This window comes from Panthera tigris, chromosome X, assembly GCF_018350195.1.
Source record: "Panthera tigris isolate Pti1 chromosome X, P.tigris_Pti1_mat1.1, whole genome shotgun sequence".
Lineage (NCBI taxonomy): Eukaryota > Metazoa > Chordata > Mammalia > Carnivora > Felidae > Panthera > Panthera tigris.
Genome location: NC_056677.1, coordinates 101,464,072 through 101,481,964, shown reverse-complemented (window position 1 = coordinate 101,481,964; position 17,893 = coordinate 101,464,072).

Genomic DNA, 17,893 nt, shown 5'->3' with positions numbered 1-17,893 from the left:
AGATTCCCAGAATTTGAGCCTGAAATACCCGGAGAATGCTAGTACCACGTGATGGAAATAATGTCATCAGGAAGGGAAGCAGGCTGGAACACTTGGTTTGGAACAAATTGAGATTGAGGTGTGGACCAAAAAAATCCAAGTAGAAATGCCAGGAGACAGTTGAAGAAATAGGTCAGGAGCTCAGATGAGGTCAGGGCCAGAAGCGGCCGTCTCCACACACAAGTGCTAGTTGAAAGCATGCATGTTGATTAGTTACTGTGGCAGGCATTGTGATTTGCCTACCAGAAAGCTATTCCTCACTTCTTCCTTGCTTACAGAATCCCAATTCTTTTCCTAGAGCGGACACTCCTGTTCTTAAGGGAGGCTGGGAGCTCTCATGCTCCAGAGGGGAAGATCGGAGGGACTGGTCTAGACCACTGGTTCTCAGCCTTGGTTGCACAGAGGAATCACCTGAGGAACTTTAAAGATACTGGTGCCCGGGTCCCACAGTCGGAGATTCTGATTTAATTGCTCTAGGATGCCCCTGGGTATGGGCTTTTTAAAAGCCCCCTCCAGGTGGTTTTCATGTCCAGCCAAAATTGAGATCCACTGGTCTAGGCCAATCATGGGAATTTCATTCCCCTTGTCAGTGATTGATTTAGGTCATCTTAGCCCATAAGTCCTGAAGAGAAGTTGGGAGAGGGCATAGAAGGTAGGTTTCTCTTACTCATAAATGCACTGCCGGAAACCGTCTTGCAGGAATATGCTAAGATGGCATGTAAAAAGACGGAAAACACCCAGGTTCTTAATGAGCTTCTCGAACCACTGGATCCCCCTATCTTTAGATATCTTGTTTTAAGAAATAGTATTTGTCCTCACTGTTTAAATCATCTTGAGTTTTTGGTTACTTGCAGCTGAAAGCATCCCAACTGGAAATACACGTAGATATCTCTGCCATGGGTTTCCATAAAAATTTTTCATTTACACTTCAGATATGAATTATTCATTGGTTTCATTCATTGATTTCCTGTCTGTCTCTTTCCCTAGCTTTTGAGTTCCCAGAAGACAAGGACTGTGTCTAATACCTTTCTGTATCCCCAGAGTACAGTATAGGTCTCCAAACACAAATATTTAAACGTTAAAAAAAAATGTGTGACGGATGGATGAAAGAGTATACAAAGAAAAGAGGAGAGGGTCAATGACTGTGTCTTCAAGAGAATCCACAGTGAAGGTGAAGAAAAGAGAAAACCAGGAAATATGAGAGAGATGTGGTCAATGGGAGAGAGGAACAAGAAGCATAAGGCTCACATAAGGATCATAGAAGCCAAAATATTTTTTAAAAATTTAATAAGCTAAGGTAGTCAGTGTCCATGGGGAGAAGAGAAAAAAATAGGAGGGAAGAAAAGGCTATTGAGGTTTGGTGAGAAAAAGCTACCTGGGGACCTCTGGTACATATTTTCCCAAGCAGCCCCAAAGCCTCAGGAGGAATTACCTCTCAACAATTTAAGTTACTCATCCTCTGCAATGGAATCTTTGGTGCAATCAGGTGCTCGAGCTGAAATTACAATTCTTAATGTAGCATTAAGGGAATCTCAGTAACTCTGTCTTCAGTTTGGTTTCTGGTGACGTCATCAGCTTTGGGGACCCCCACACCCAACAGAAACTAGTTCAAAGTCAAGAGTTATTACCATCATCCGTAAAAACAAGGTTAAAGTATCCTTAGAGAAAGAAGGTATCAAGTTTTCTCTGCAGGAAAGTGAAGAATTGGGGGTGTCAATTTCTTCAAACACAACATAGCACCTGTCACAAATACATCGGGTACTATGAAAAGGTCAACTGCTTGAAGCCTTACTTTCTTGCTCACCAGTCAACAGGGGGTTTCCCAGGGTAGCAACACTCTCATTTAAGATATTCTGGAGCCCTAATTTCCATTTCAAACAATAGGTTATCTCTACTTTTGATTAAACAAGTAACTAACCCATTGACACGGACTTCTTCTGCATGACTTTGGTGTCTGAGAATAAGATGTTTCTGGGAAGGAGTCTTGAGGAAAGTCCCCTTCTTCAGCACACAAGCCCTTTCTCTTCCTCCATCCAGGAGCTTTTGCCACTGCCCAAGTAGAAAGCAATAGATCTTGTAGGTAATAAGTGGCCTCTGAGAATTCTGTGAGATCTAGAGGAGCCCATTCTAACCTCTAAAAATTTAGCTGAGAAATGTCAGGAACTCCCCAAATCCAATGAAGTTTGACCTCAGCATAGTCTCAGAATAGTAGGATTGTATGAGAATGCTTAATACCATAGTCCAGTGCTTCCCATTGTTCCCTGTGGTAAGTAAAATAATGACCCCCCAAAGATGTCCATATCCTAGTCCCCCAAATCTAGGGAACATGTTACATTACACAGCAAAAAGGACTTTGCGGATGTGATTAAGTTAAATGTCTTGAGAAGATTACCCTGGATTATCTGGGTAGGTCCAGTGTAATCACAAGAGTCCTTATAAGAGTGAGGCAGGAGCATCAGAGTCAGAAGATGTGAGGACAATAGTGGAGAGAAGGAAACGGAGAGAGAGTTAAAGACGCAGGGCACCTGGGTGGCTCAGTCAGCTAAGCACCTGACTCTTGATTTCTGCTCACGTCATGATCTCACGGTTCATGAGATGGGAGCCCTGCGTTGGGCTCTGTGCTGACAGCACAGAGCCTGCTTGGGATTCTCGCTCTCCTTCTCTCTTCCCCTCCCCTGCGTGCTGTCTCTCTCTTTCTCAAAATAAAAAAAAAAAATAATAAGATGCTTATGATGATGCTGACTTTGAAGACAGAGGAGGAATATACAGATGGCCTCTAGAAGCTAAAAAAAGCAAGAGGACAGATCCTCCCCTAGAGGAGGAACATGGCCCAGCCGACACCTTGATCTTAGGACTTCTGAACTACAAAACTGTAAGATAACAGATAATTTGCTACAGCAACAATAGGAAACTAATACACTTGCCATCATGACTTCTTTTGAATAATACAAGTAAGTCATCAGATGAATTTATGGTCTCTAGCCTTCTTTCGGAAATTCACGGGGCACATTGGTTCACTAAAGATTCCAAGAAGTCCTTTGAAAAAGAAACCTATCTAAGTCTAACTCAGTGTTGAAAAAATGTTGAGTTGCAACCATCAATTATCATCTTGCAGAACAACGTTCCTTTCTCAGAACACTGGTTTGAGGTGATGCTGTTGATCAGGAATCACGCAGTAACTGGACTGAAGCGGAAGATAAACGTGTTAACCAAAGGAGACTTTAGCGTTGAGATCTAGACAGCACTGAGTCAAAGAACAAGAAACTCTCAACACGTTGCTCAACTGGCCCAGGAAAGCTCATTCTCACATACAAATCAAAGTAGTTAGTACCTGCTCTCTGGCCTATCTGTAGGGTGGGGCTATCATAGGTGGATGGCCAATGCCATTCAGATAATCCCAGAATGGAATGAATACATCATGGGAATAAAATGCACGGCATGGGGAACATAGACAATGGTATAGTAATGACATTGTATGGGGACAGGTGGTAGCTACCCTTGTGGTGAGCATGGCGTGACATAGAGACTTGTCGAATCACTATGTTATACACCTGACACTAATGTAACATTGTATGTCAACTAAGAAAAGTTTGTAAAGATAATCCAAGGAATCCCCTACTTCTCATTCCTTGCTCCCCAAACAACCTTCTTCTATTATTAACTTTCCCTTTCAAGTCTGGCCTTACCAGCTGACATGCCAACCCCAGTCTGATTACCAGTTATCTGTACCCCCTGAAAAACAAACCAAATAGAATTCAGGCTTTGTATCGCGATCCCTTGTGGTTTAGATTTGGTTAGCAGGAGTCCGGCCCCATGAGATTACTGACCTCTAGCTCTGACAAAGTTTCTGGGCCTAACTAGTTAGTGCCTGACTAAATTGCTAGACAGACAAACTTCCTTTTTTTCTGTTTTTTTTCAGACAAACGTTCTTAATGACTCCTCTACCTTGCCTCACTCCCCTAATTGCCACATCCTCTCGGGGCTAACTTCCTGGTCTGTAACAGCTCTGTCACCATGCCTAGGACAAGGTCACTGGCAGTGTGTTCAGTTGACTGAGCTCACCTGCAGGATGAGGTGAAGCAGTGTTGAATAGGAGCAGGAGAGGGCTACTGGGGCAGGGAACAGGGGGCAATTGGGACAGATGTGAAGATCCTCCCTTCGGACCGCTGCAACGAGTGTCCATGAGGCTACGACATCCATTACCCCATACTGATGGAGGGAACAGGTCAGAGCAGAGACAACAAATAGTACCACGTGCCCGTTCTTATCACTTGGTACAAGCAAAGTGCAGAGTGGAGTCAAGGTTCTGCAGACAGCTCTTGTCTTCCCAATGCTTCATTTCTAGGACTTTTCCCTCCCCTTCCTCTAGCCACATGATACCAGTGGGGACCCCATGTTCCTGCAATGGGACTTGCTGCCCTCTGTCCGTGGTTTTGTTAAAGCCCTCTTTTATGAATTACATCCGGTTAGCGAAAGTTGACCTCCAGGAGACTGAGTCCAGGACTGGACACCTAACCCAAACTGAGCTAATAAATTCCTTCCAGTGGGATTTTTTTTTTAATTCAGAGAGAGATCAGCTTCTCGCTCTGGATGGTTAGTTTCATCACATGGGAAACTTGGGTGGTATTAGACCCCATATTTTCCTCCATATGGTCTAGAAAGAGAAAGCTGATCTAAAGGAAGAAGAATGAAACACAGATACAAAGACGTACAGAAGCAAGTGGTAGAGAATCTACATACGACTTCTCCCATAGTCCCAGTTCATCTCTGAAGATCACTTACATTCAGAAACTTGGGTTTTGTGAGACACCCCTGAATCCATACCAAAAAAAAAAATCTCCTTTTTGTTTAATCTGTAAAATTGGGAGAATAGCACTGCCTTCTATGGTTGATTTAAAAGAGTCTGGGGGCACCTGGGTGGCTCAGTTGGTTGAGTGTCTGACTCTTGATTTCCTCTCAGGTCATGATGTCACAGCATGTGAGTTCAAGGCCCATGTAGGGCTCCACACTGGCAGTGCAGAGCCTGCTTGGGATTCTGTCTCTCCCTCTCTCTCCCTGCCACTCCCCTGCTTTTGCTCTCTCTCTCTCTCTCTCTCTCTCTCTCAAGACAAATAACTTTAAAGAATAAAAATAAAAGAGTCTATAAACTTGTAAATTTATAAAGCCTTTAGAATGCTACCTGGTATATAGTAAATGCTACAGAAAGATTTATTTAAAAGTTTCCTTCTGCCACTTGCAACCAAGAATGCCCTAATTCATAACTGAGGGATCCAAAGGCACCCCCGGGCTCAATGAGAAGGAAGGCTGTGATCAAATAAGTATCTACCATGAGAGCAAAAGGGGGAGAGCAGAAACATAAAGTATAAGAAGTACATCCCCCTTCATCAACTCAAAATACAAATTTGAATTGCCTTCACTGTTTAAATTCTGGCTGAGGTTTTATACGCCCATGTTGACAGGAAATCCAGCCTTTATCTTGAGGTCCCTTCGAATACACAGTGTCCAATACACTCCCTGAGACCACTGGACAGGCTTGGCTGCTGGACTGGATTATGTGCCACAGGGACAACGGAACCTACTTGCCCCAGAGAAAACCAAGATGAAATAGACCCAGACTCTTCCAACTCTTGCACATCCCACGATCTTTGCTTGTGGCTGAAACTTGCCCCCAAGAGGGGCTGTGTTGAGGCAGATTCTGTATCTGGGGCTTCAAAGACTTGGCAGCAACATCTCCTAACCTCTTCACCGCAGATCCCCAAGGGCCCAGGCCAGCCACCTGGTCCTGTCTCCTACACTCATGGTGCTTTTTATCTCAGGAGCTTCGCTGCCCTTTCCCAATCCCTAGAATGAGCCAGGACCACCCTAGTCCAACCCAACACGTTACACTAACTTTGGGCCTTGAATAGGGGCCTTGGGTCAGGATCTCAGTCAGAAATTCAGGACTTTAACCCCAGTCTCAAATACAAGCCCCTGGAAATGTGCCCTTATGCAAATTCCCCTCGTTCCCTCCTGACAGCTGTAGGTGTCCTAGGTCGACGGGCATAGCGTGCTTTATATTTTTGTAACTCAAAGGCCATTTCTGCAAGCTGCCTAGAAGAAAGGAAGAAAGCCTCAAAGGGAATCAACGTGTTCACTAAAAACTGCCGGTGACCTCCATATGGTAGCCCCCCTGCTTAGGAAATAAGGGACCCACAACACAGATTTGCCGTCCCTGGTCAGGGGATGGAGAGACACGGGCACCTAGAAGAAGGGAGGAAGCAGAGTAGTGAAAGTTGATGCAAGAACAAGACTAGAAGCAACAAATCCACACTACAATCTCGTGGATCACCGACCTAAGGCAGTAAGTAATAATAAGAGGGGTTATTATTTCGAGGGATTTCTCCCTAGAAAGCTGAGAGCAACACAGGTTCACACACTCGTTGAAGGGGCCCTAGAAGGGAGCCCACAGACCCTGGGGCAAGAGGTCAGGGAGGCTTTCTGCCTGCTTGTTGGCAACAAGAACTCCGCTCCCATCGGATCTATTTATTGAGGTTGCGCCAGTGTGTGGTCCCCAGGCCAGCAGCAGCATCACCTGGGAACCTGTTAGAAATGCAAATTTCCAGGCACCTCCCCAGACTTGCTGAACCGGAAACTCTGGGGGTGGGGACCAGCCATCTGTGTCTTAATCACCTCCAGGTGATCCTGATGCAGGCTCGAATGTGATTACCAATGGCCTAGATCTATTTTAATCAACAAGCTCTGTGCTTCGTGCTGGGGTGGGGCTGCCAGATAAAACACAGAATGCCAAGCTAAATTTGAATTGCAGATAAACAACACTAATTTTAATGGAAGTATGTGCAAAATATTGCCTGTGATACGTGTATAGAAGCAATCGTGTATCTGGAAGTCAAGGCATATCTGGAGTTCAAATTAACTGGGCATCCCGTATTTTTATTTGGCATGGGGGATTCCTTTAGGCCAATTATGTTTAAGAACAGACACAGGGAAAGCTCTGAAAACTGAGAAGTTACCCTTTTGTAAGAGACATTTACATGTATAAGAGAAATCTCCATTTGTAAGGGTGTTTCCCCCTCAGTACCCTGAAGAGAAGGACTCTAAATCTCCAGAAACTCATCAATAGTGGAGGCCAGGACATAAATCTGCATAACAATCATACCCTTGTTTATTGTGCTTTTCCAGATAGCTTCCCATAACTGGCTCCCCTCTCCCCCAACATCTCTCGTCTTTCCCTGGAGATGAGGTGTTGGCTTTCCCTGAGATTAAGGTGTTGGCTTGAGCCATTGCTGGGGAGTTTTCCTGGGTCTCTCCCATGTATACACGAGGCATACGTGTTATTAAATCTGTCTGTTTTCTCCTGTTAATCTTTTTTGTTGCAGGGGGTCTTGGCCAAGAATCTAAAAGGGTAGAGGGAAAACAATTTATCCTCCACTACACCCTCAAGATTCCCCCACCCCCAGATCACTTGGGCGTGCAAAGCTTTGACATAAATAGAGAACAATCACAAAGAGCGTGTACTTGAGAGTGTGAAACTTAGATCTCAGGGGAATTCTAAGCAAGCTCAGAGCACTGTGGGTCGGGCGGGGCGGGGCGGGGCGGGGCGGGAAGAGCTGTAGGATAAACCTGAAAAGAATGTGGGAATTGGATTTGAATTCACAGTTCAGACTCCGGGGGTCCTAGCTGCTGTAGTTTCTGGCGAGGAGACTTAGTTGTTTTGTTTTGTTTTCTTCACTCTCTGACCAAACTCCTGCCTCGTGGCCACAAGTCACATTGGTGTGAATTAGAAAAAGGTGCTCTTTCCGTGGGTCACCTGACTGCAGAACTTGGAGCACGGACCCCAGGCTAGAGTTGAGCCCCCATTCGATGCTTTGTAGCAGCTCCGAGCCATTTTGTCTGCCTATGTGCTGGCTAACTTGGACCCCTTCCAATTGCTTACACTTGCCTGCTTTGTTTCAGGGTCCTGGCCATCAGTGAGGGGGCCCCTACCCCCCACTACCCAAGGCTCGCTTTTCTAAAGCCATGTTTGTCAAAAGCACCCGTGTGCAAATTCCTTTGTTCATAACGGTGGCATTCAAGTTGAATTGCGCATGAGATTGTCTTGCTAAAGAAGCAGCTTTCTCTATATAAAAGGGGGCAAGAGAAATTGAAGGATCTGATTAGTTAATAAGAATTCTGAGTAGTCAAATTCCAAATTAGCATAAAACAATTTCTTGTTCAGAGCACGTGCAGCGCCAGAGTAAAAGAATTCTTTTCCTCCTTTTTTTTTGTGAAAGCGTTTTGTTCTAAAATAGTATAATCACAATAAGACATTCCAATGTGTGAATTATAGTATATTAAGTCATGACTAATTGCATTGATTTGCATTCTGGGTTTTTTAACATCTGTGTGGTAATTATCCTAATCCAATTTGTTATGCAGATACAATCAATGTTATGTATGTTAGTGTTTAGGGCCCCTGACACAATTTCCTGTAATAAACCAGAATGAAATACAAAGGTAGCTCAGGTGGAAAGACAGACACATCTTTTATAGATATCAAGCTCTCTTTCTTGATCTCTAAAATTAGCTGGGGCGGGGCAGTGGATCAAGCAAATTTCATTAGCATTTTCAAAGGAAGCCCAAGAAGAGAGAGAGAGAGAGAGAGGACGCACAAGCGTGCTGTGCTCCTGAGAAAGAGCAAGCTGTATTAAACCTTCAGGAAGACTTTTTTCTAACAGGCTGTGGCTTTCAGAAGCTGCCAGAAATAAAGTCCTGACCTCACCTGATAATGAGGCAATGAGACCACGTTCTGCTGACACAGTGCTATTTCAGTAAGGGTTGCGTCTTACCTGAGGGTCCGGGTTTAGCTTTAAACCTTTCATTTTCCTGTCCTTTTAGGAAAAAGATAGGATTCTGCCTAAGATCTCCCAGAAAGTCCTAGGAATCTGGGGCATAGACAATGTATCTGAGCCGCTTTTAGGCACAGGCAAAGAAAGCAATTGTGTGTAATTTGTGGGCATACGAGAGATCCTTTACCCAGAACACCTCCAGACACACACACAGGCACGCACCCTTGCTGCCCCCCTCAGATGTCTGAATCTCCTACTTTGGGAACATCCAGTCCTTTAACTTCTGGATTTGTCCGCTTTTTAAAAATGCCAGTCTGCCTCATCAAAAATATAAACCTAAGAGAGCAGTACCTAACCAGCCTCTTTCAAAACGAAGAAAGTAGAGAGAAGGGGACCAGATGTTTGAAGGGCAATAGAGACCCTGAAAGGGTTTAAAAAAAAAAAAAAAAGAAAATCCTGAGAGGGGCGGCTCCTGACTGGCTCAGTCAGCAGAGCTTGCTACTTTTGATCTTGAGGTCGTAGGTTCAAGCCCCATGTTGAGAAAAAGGGCCTGAAAAGCAAAGGTGGCAGATATTACAAACAATATTCGCTTATTCTGCCATTTTGCTGAGTACACAAGTCCTGGCACTCTCCAGGGGTAAAAGGGACCCATGTCTGTGGAAAAGGGAGCAAAGTAGATATCGGATCCCCCCTCTCCAACAACCAGTTCTCACTCCTGTCCACGACGTGGCTGATACTGAGAATCCCCAGGAAAGCTTGTTAAATATACGGGTGCATAATCTCATCAATCCAGATTTAGTAAGTAGGGGATGGGGCCTAGGCAGAGGGTTTTTCTTTTAATCTTTATTTATTTATTTATGAGACAGAGGGAGAGGGAGAGAGAGAATCCCAAGCTGGCTCCACACCATGAGCGCAGAGCCCAACACAGGGCTTGATCCCATGAATCACGAGATCATGACCTGAGCCGAAATCAAGAGTTGGACACTTAACCAACTGAGCCACCCAGGCGCCCCCAGTTTTCACTGTGCTATAAACAGGTGCCCCGGGCAGCCGTATTTTTAAAGCTACTCCCCAGGAAACTGTAGTGGATCGCTGCAGTGGGCAGCCACTGGTCAGCCAGGTTCCCCACCAGGCGTAGCTGCCCAGGTAAAGGGAGGCTACAGTGGGGCAGCAAATGGCCAACAGAAGCAAAACTGTGCTCCAGCTGATTAAGCCTGAAAAAGACTCCCTCTTTCACTGAAGTTTAGTCAGCCTCTTCTAAGCCCCCCGGCCCCCATTCAACTAGGCCCTGACTTTGGCCTGTCTTTAGCAAAGAATCCTACTAAGTCAGTTTAGCAAACCCCCCTGCCACCGCCAGAGATATCTGATCACACTTGCTATCTGGTCAAGTGCCCCGTCCCCTCGCCTTGACTTCTAAGTCCTTGGCTTGCCTTTAGCAAAAATCCTGTTATCCCAGTTTAGCAAGAATTCCCTCACCCTCGATGTCTGTCTTAGCTTGGGCTGCTGTAACAAACTACCATAGATTGGATGGCTCAAATAGCATTCATTTCTTACTGTTCTGGAGACTGGCATGTCCAAGATCAGGAAGTTGGCAGATTCAGTCCCTGGTGAGAATCCTGGCTGGCTGCAAGCCACCTTCCCGCTGCATCATCATATAGGAGAGTGCGGGAGAAGGGGAGGGAGAGAATGCTGGTGTCTCTTCCCCTTATAGCGAAACTCATCCCTTCATGGGGGGGGGGGGGGGGGCTCACCCTTATGACCTCATCTAAGTAATCACCTCTCAAAAGCCCCATCTCCAAATACCATCATAAGAGGGTTAAGGCTTCAACATATGAATAAGGAAGCAGACACAAACATTCACTCCAAAATAACGCCTACTCAAATCCCTCGAAGTAATTTTGTATCCACAGACCCCCTCACTCTGCTCATTGGCTATAAATCCCCACTTGTGGTTGTTACATTAGGAGTTGAGTTCAGTCTCTCTGTCCCTCTCTGTCTTTCTCCCCTACTGCAATAGTGTTGAAGAAAGTCTGCTTTACCATTTTAATAGGTGTCAGAATAATTTTTCTTTAACAAGTCCTTAAAGGAAAAAACTGCCTCCACCAGACACCAAGGCTCCATTTAGCCAACTATTCTCTAGTTAGTCAAGACCCGCTTCAGCCCATTAAACAGGACCCCAGTGGCTCCAACCTGGTGCCTCATATATAAGCAGGAAAGAGTCCGCTAAGGATTGGCAGTTCTTGATGGGAATTTGTTGCCAGTATCTGTGAACAAAGGTATGAAATTCCCACCATTCAAACAAGGATTTACTGAGCACTTACTCCAGGTCTTGCCCTGTGCTAGGGGAACTGGGGAATAAGAGTAGATCCCTTTGCTCTCAAAGCTCATAGAAAAGCAGGGAAAGGAGACAGGTAAACAGACAATTACAAGACACCTGAAGGCTGTGACCAGCTTAATGTAACCATTTGCTGGGAGGTGAGGAGCCAGAAATTGGCAATTAATTGGCATGAAGTCTTCCCGGGATCGCATTTCTGAAGTGATCCCTTCACCTCCTTTACCCCTGCAGAGCCGCTCCTGCTCCTGCGCCGCTTGTCCGACAACCTCCCAGAGTAAACCTGTTTCCAAGAGTTGCCTTGTGCCCGCCCCCCAGCACACCGACCCTTCCATGGCTAACCTCTGCCTACAAGACAAAGCCCAAACTTGTTAACCTGCCATTTCAAGTGCTCCGTAGTCCTCAAAGGACGGCTTTATCCCCAGGAGTACTGTCAGTCAGCAAGGCATGCCGGACATCATCTTGTAAAGTTAGAAGACAGAACATTCCTCCGATTCCTGTGTCTGCACTGTCATCACTGGACCTTGGACAGTGGCAAAAAAATCATAATAGTGCCGGAGGGGCTTCCTGACTCCAGAAAAATGAAAGAGACTGAGCTCAAAAGGGAAGAGCGGAAGAACAAATGTGAGGCAGAAGAGAGCCCATGAGGCACATCTTGGCAGCTGTGATGCCTGCCCTTCCTAGAAACCGAACTTCTCTACCCTCTCCTAAAGGCCAGGTGTGTGGGATTTCAGTCAGGTGCCACTCAAACACTACCTTGCAGAGAAACCTCGAGGCTTCTCTCGGCCTCCATCTCCTCACCACAAAATGGAGAGGATACTGCCACCCCTCTCTCTTCAGAGACAACAGGTGAGAGCGAAGAGAGACCAAAGAGAATGCTCTATAAGCTGTAGGCAGCCATTCGGGAATGAAGGTTTGTTATTACCATTCTGATGGGCCCTGCAGGGCATGTCGAAGAGGTTTAAAAAAAAATTTTTTTAACGTTTATTTATTTTTGAGACAGAGAGAGACAAAGCATGAACGGGGGAGGGGCAGAGAGAGAAGGAGACACAGAATCGGAAGCAGGCTCCGAGCCATCAGCCCAGAGCCCGACGCGGGGCTCGAACCCACGGACCGCGAGATCGTGACCTGAGCCGAAGTCGGACGCTCAACCGACTGAGCCACCCAGGCGCCCCTCGAAGAGGTTTTAGAGCAATACAAATGAGGGCAATAGGTTGCTTCCAGGCATAGGAGCAAGGAGAGGGGACAATACTGACTCAGACATGGGTTCTCCAAGTCCCCTCTCACCCAGGGCCTGGGTGCTTGGTGGGATAAAAAGCCTCTGCCACCACCCTCGCCCGACCCTATCAATATGGCAACAAAGCACCTGCTGTATTGACCACAGATGCCAAGACCTAACCACACATAATCACTCAGCGGCCTCCCCTTTCTTTTTAAAAGCTTGTCAGTATTAGTCTCAAAACCCTGGTCCTGGCATGCGCAGAGAACCATCCACTGATGGGAGGCAGTGTGTCGATAGTCTTAGCAAACCTCTCTTCCTTCCTGAGTTTGAACCTACAGAAAGGGCCACGGGCTAAACAGACAACTAAGCGAAGTGTGTCTGGCACGTCTGCGACTTTTCTGCAAATTACTCCCCACCCATCAAAATGTCCCCACCCCACACTCCTTTCGGGACCCTGCCCCGCTGATGTGACATATGGGCCAACAAGTGAACAGCACACTCGCTCTGAAGGGGAGGAGGCATCACAGGCTCGCCGCAAGTTCCAGAGGGAAATTTATTTTAGGGGTGGCAGGGCACGGAGCCTTGTCAATCTCCCTATAGCAGCCATCTGCCAGTAAGGAGGACCCTACTTTGTTAGGCCTCTGAAAACCCGCAACAATCTCCTTTGGTAATCACTGTCAATCACTTGGCAGCTGGCCCCAGCCCTGGGGGATTTTGTGGGAATGCCTGTTAATCAGTATCACAGAGGAGGGCTGCCGCGGAGTCCTATTCTGTGGCTCTTATTTGGAAGCTCCTTTATGTTTTTCTTCCCCTGTAAACAACACATCAGACTGATTTGGTAAGGACCAAGGTCTGGAGACAGAAGCAGCAAGGGGCCACAAGCCAAATACCGCCTTGGCATCTTTCCTCTCCCTGCCGTGACTCGGGGCTTCCGGAAGGGGTCTGCAGGCCTAACACAAAGTCCTGAGCAGAGTCTGCAGCTCTTGAAACATCAAAGCATCGGTAGGAGCCTGAGGTCAGGTGGGGCTGGAGGAGTGTGGGCGTGGGTGGTAGTCAGCAGAAGAGGCTTAGGTCAGAGTTCAAAGCCAGATTTAAAAAGGGCTGAAAGTGCTATCCTGTTCACCAATCGAGCTAAAAAGGGGAATGGACAGGAAGTTGGAGACAAAGATAAATGGAGACCCACCCAGGAACACAGGGACATGCATTCAGATCGTCCTCTGAGACGGCCGTACCATCTAAATGCCTTTTAACCTATTAAATACACAGACTCTAACCCAGCGGTATACAACGTAACTCTCTGTGATGATGGAAATGTTCTATAAATGCACCATCCCACGGGGTGGCCACCAGCCACACGTGGCTATTAAGCGCTTGAAGTGTGGCTGGTATGACTGAGAAAATTAATTTTTAATTTCATTTCATTTTAATTCATTTAAATTTAAATAGCCACATGTGGCTAGTGTCCACCATATGGACCAGCACAGGTCTTGGAGTTACCACACTCTCTGGGTTCGAATCCCAGCTCTACCTCTTGTTGGCGGGGAGACCTTGGAAAATCACCTCACCTCTCTGTGGCTTAGTTTACTCATCTGTGAAATGGCAATAATAAGGGTCCTCACAGAACCGTTGTGAGGATTATACGAGTTAATGTATGGAAAGCGTCTGATGTATAATAAGGGCTATAATTTTTTTTTCCCCAGTTCGAGACGCTCCATAGAACACAGTCCCTCAGCTGCTCTGAGGGGTCTGCAACAGAAGAGAGCCCCTTTACTGGTGCAGAGATAGCGAGTGGAAGTTCTATGCTCTTCCTACAGCAGACTTTAGAAGAGATGCGATTCAAATCATTTCCCTCGTCGTGAAAGCCTGAGAACAGTGTGTATGTGCTAAGGTGCTAGAGAAAGTGCTGAACCCTAGTCACTCTCTGGACCTAGTACCTCATCAAAGACACACAGAATATTCCTCCTCTTTCCAGGCGCATCCAGTTACAGATATGTGAGACAATTCTGGCCCACGTTACCGTCCTCGGCAGTGGGAGAGACAGGGAGGTGTAGCCATGGAGATCTGAATTTGAATCTCAGCCTAGCCGTTAACTTACAGGGTGAGATTAGGTCAAGAACTTACCTTCTCTGAGCCTCAGTGTCTCTATCTATAGAATGGGAGTATAGTCATTCCTATCTTCCAAGACTGGTGTGATGATTGAAGAAAATAATGTAAGCAAAGCACTAGATTAGCCCAAACACAAATCTGCTAGGTTTGAGGAGCACAGTGCCTGGAAGCGGCTGTTTTTATCCATACCTGTATGTTGAATGAGAACCAATCCAAAGTAAATAGGTAAGTGAAGTTATTTCACAGTCCATCATCAACAACTCTCTGAGCTCAGCTGGATATAAGGAAGTCTACTTTCTTTTGCCTTCCTATAGCCCAGAGAAGTGGAAATCAATTATGAAGCCCCGACTAAAACCCAGTCCTACTGCCTCCTAGCCCCAGGCCAGGCAGCACCACAGAGTCCCTTCAAAGGGCCTGCTGGCTGCTAATTTCTGATGGGGTTATAGTGTTTATTTTTCATCAATCACTCTCAATGTAGGAAACAGAAGTACAAGTTACTTCATTAGAAGCACACGCACATAACGGGATACATCTACATATTAAGCAGGCAACTGAGAGTCTAATCTTTCTATTTTATGTACAGCTGTAATCATCACTCAGCATCAGAATGCTTGTTAAATACTCAAGATACTACAGAGAACTCTCAAACCTTTGCTAAGTGCAGGTGACAATTTGAAAGTGCTCCCATTCACAAGCTGGATGCACTCTTCCGTCGGCATCCCATGTACTCTGGTGACCACGTGTGCAGGTGCCCCTTGAGTTCATTCGGGTCACCTTAAGCATAGACAGAGGTATGAATACAGGTCTCTTGGGTCCCTGATGTTCAGTGCGTCTGATTAGGTACCTATTCCATACAGGGAGCAGGTCTCTGTTGTTTTGTGCATTGTGTTGTTAGTTTTGGAAGCGAAGCGGAGAAGGGAGACAGAAAATCTCAGAGCCCTGAGCAGCAGAGGGACTATTTGAGTCCAGTGCCATCTGCAGTTGCGGGAAGAAAGGTCAGCAGTGTGGCTCCGCAGAGTACAGGAAGGCAAAGCGAGTGCCTCAGAGAAACCTGCCCTTCTTTTAACACTGTTGCCTCAGACCAACTCTAAATTCAGCCTTTCTACTTGAAAAATAACTTCAATTCAGAATCCAATAAATACCAAACCAGACAAAGACATTATCAGAAAACTACAGCCCAATATCCCTCATGAAAATAGACCAAAAAAATCCTCAGCAGAATATCGGCAAATCGAATTCAGCAACACATAAAAAGGATAATACCTTATGACTAAGTAAGGTTTATCTCAGGAATGCAAGAGTAGCGAACATTCGTTCGGTAAACGTTTGAACATCAATCAATGTAATTTATCATATCAAAAGGATGAAAAATAAAAACCCTGTGATCATATCAACTCATGCAGAAAGGCATTTGACAAAATGCAGATCCATTCATGATAAAAACTTTCGGGAAACCAGGTATAGAAGGGAACATCCTCAACCCGACAAATGGCATCTACAAAATTTACCCACACCTGACATCGCACTTAATGGTAAAAGACTGAATGTTTTCCCCCTAAGAGCAGAAGCAAAACAAAGATGTCTGCTCTTGCCACTTCTATTCAACATTGCACTGGAGGGTCTAGCCAGGGCAATTAAGCAAGAAAAAAGAAATAAAAGACACAAAGATTAAAAAGGAAAAATTAAGGGACGCCTGGCTGACTCAGTCAATTAAGTGTCGGACTTCGGCTCAGGTCGTGATCTCACGGTTCGTGACTTTGAGCCCTGCATTGGGCTGTCTGCTTTCAGCACAGAGCCTGCTTCAGATCCTCTGTCTCCCTCTCTCTCTGCCCTTCCTCCATTCGTGTGTACACGCTCTCTATCAAAAATAAATAAAAACATTTAAAATAGAAAAATTAAGACCCTATTTATTTAGAGACATCATGGTCATCTACCTAGAGAATCCCACACAGTGTACCAAAAAGTTACTAGAACTCACAAGAGTTTAGCAAAATTATAGGACACAAGGTCAATAAACAAAAATCAACTGTATATCAATTGAAAATTGAAATTTAACAAACAGGACAATTTACAATAGCATAATAAAAATGAAGTACTCAGGGATAAATCTAACAAAATAGGTACAAGATTTCTATGCTGAAAACTACGAAAACACTGATGAAATAAATTAAAGGAGACCTAAATAAATGGAGAGGCATACTGTGTTCATGGATCAGAAGACTCAATAGAGTTAAGATGTCAATTCTCCCCAAAGCGGTCTATAGATTCAACACAATCTCAGTCAAAATCCCAGCAGGCTTCTTTGTAGGAACTGACCAGTTGATTCTCAAATTTGTATAGAAAAGCAAAGGAGAAAAAAAAAGACAGAAAGAAAGAAAAGCAAAGGACATCAAAGAGCCAAAACCATATTTTAAAAAGAACAAATTTGGAGGACCTACACTACCTGATTTCAAGACTATGAATCTACAGTAAACAAAACAGTGTGGCATTGGCATAAGGCTGCATATATAAGTCAATAGAACAGATCAGAAAATCTATAAGTAATCCTACACATGTGTAGTCAGTTGATTTTTGACAAAAAGGCAAAGACAATACAGTGAAGAGAGGACAGTGTTTTCAACAAATGGTAGTGGGACAATGTGACATCTATATGTAAAAAAAAAAAAAAGAACCTCATATCATATATAAAAATTAACTCAAAATGGATCATGGACATAAAGCTGAAATATAAAACTTCTAGAATAAAACACAAGAGAAAACTCTTTGTGACCTCTGGTTAGGCAAAGATTTTTTTTTTTTAATGTTTATTTATTTTTGAGAGGGAGAGAGATACAGAGTGTGAGTGTGTGGGGGGTGGGGAGGGGCAGAGAGAGAGGCAAGCACAGAATCCAAAGCAGGCTCCAGGCTCTGAGCTGTCAGCACAGAGCCTGACGTGGGGCTTGAACTCACAGACTGTGAGATCATGACCTGAGCTGAAGTTGGACACTTAACCAACTGAGCCACCCAGGTGCCCCAGGCAAAGATTTCTTATATATGACCAAAAAAAGAATGAACAGTGTATGAAGAAAACCAATAGATTGAGCTTCATCCAAGTTACAAACTTCTGCTCTTCGAAAGACAGGGTTAGAAAATAAAAAGGTAAGCCACAGACTGGGAGAAAATACTTGCAAAGCACATATCTGATAAAGGACTTGTATCCAGACTAGATAGCTCAAAACTCAATCCAGAAAACAAATAACCCAACTAATTATTAAATAAATAAATTATAATAATAATTAAATAAATTATTAAATAAATATTAAGTAAAAATATTTAAATAGACACTTAACCAAAGAAGAGACATAGGTGGCAAATAAGCACACTGAAGGG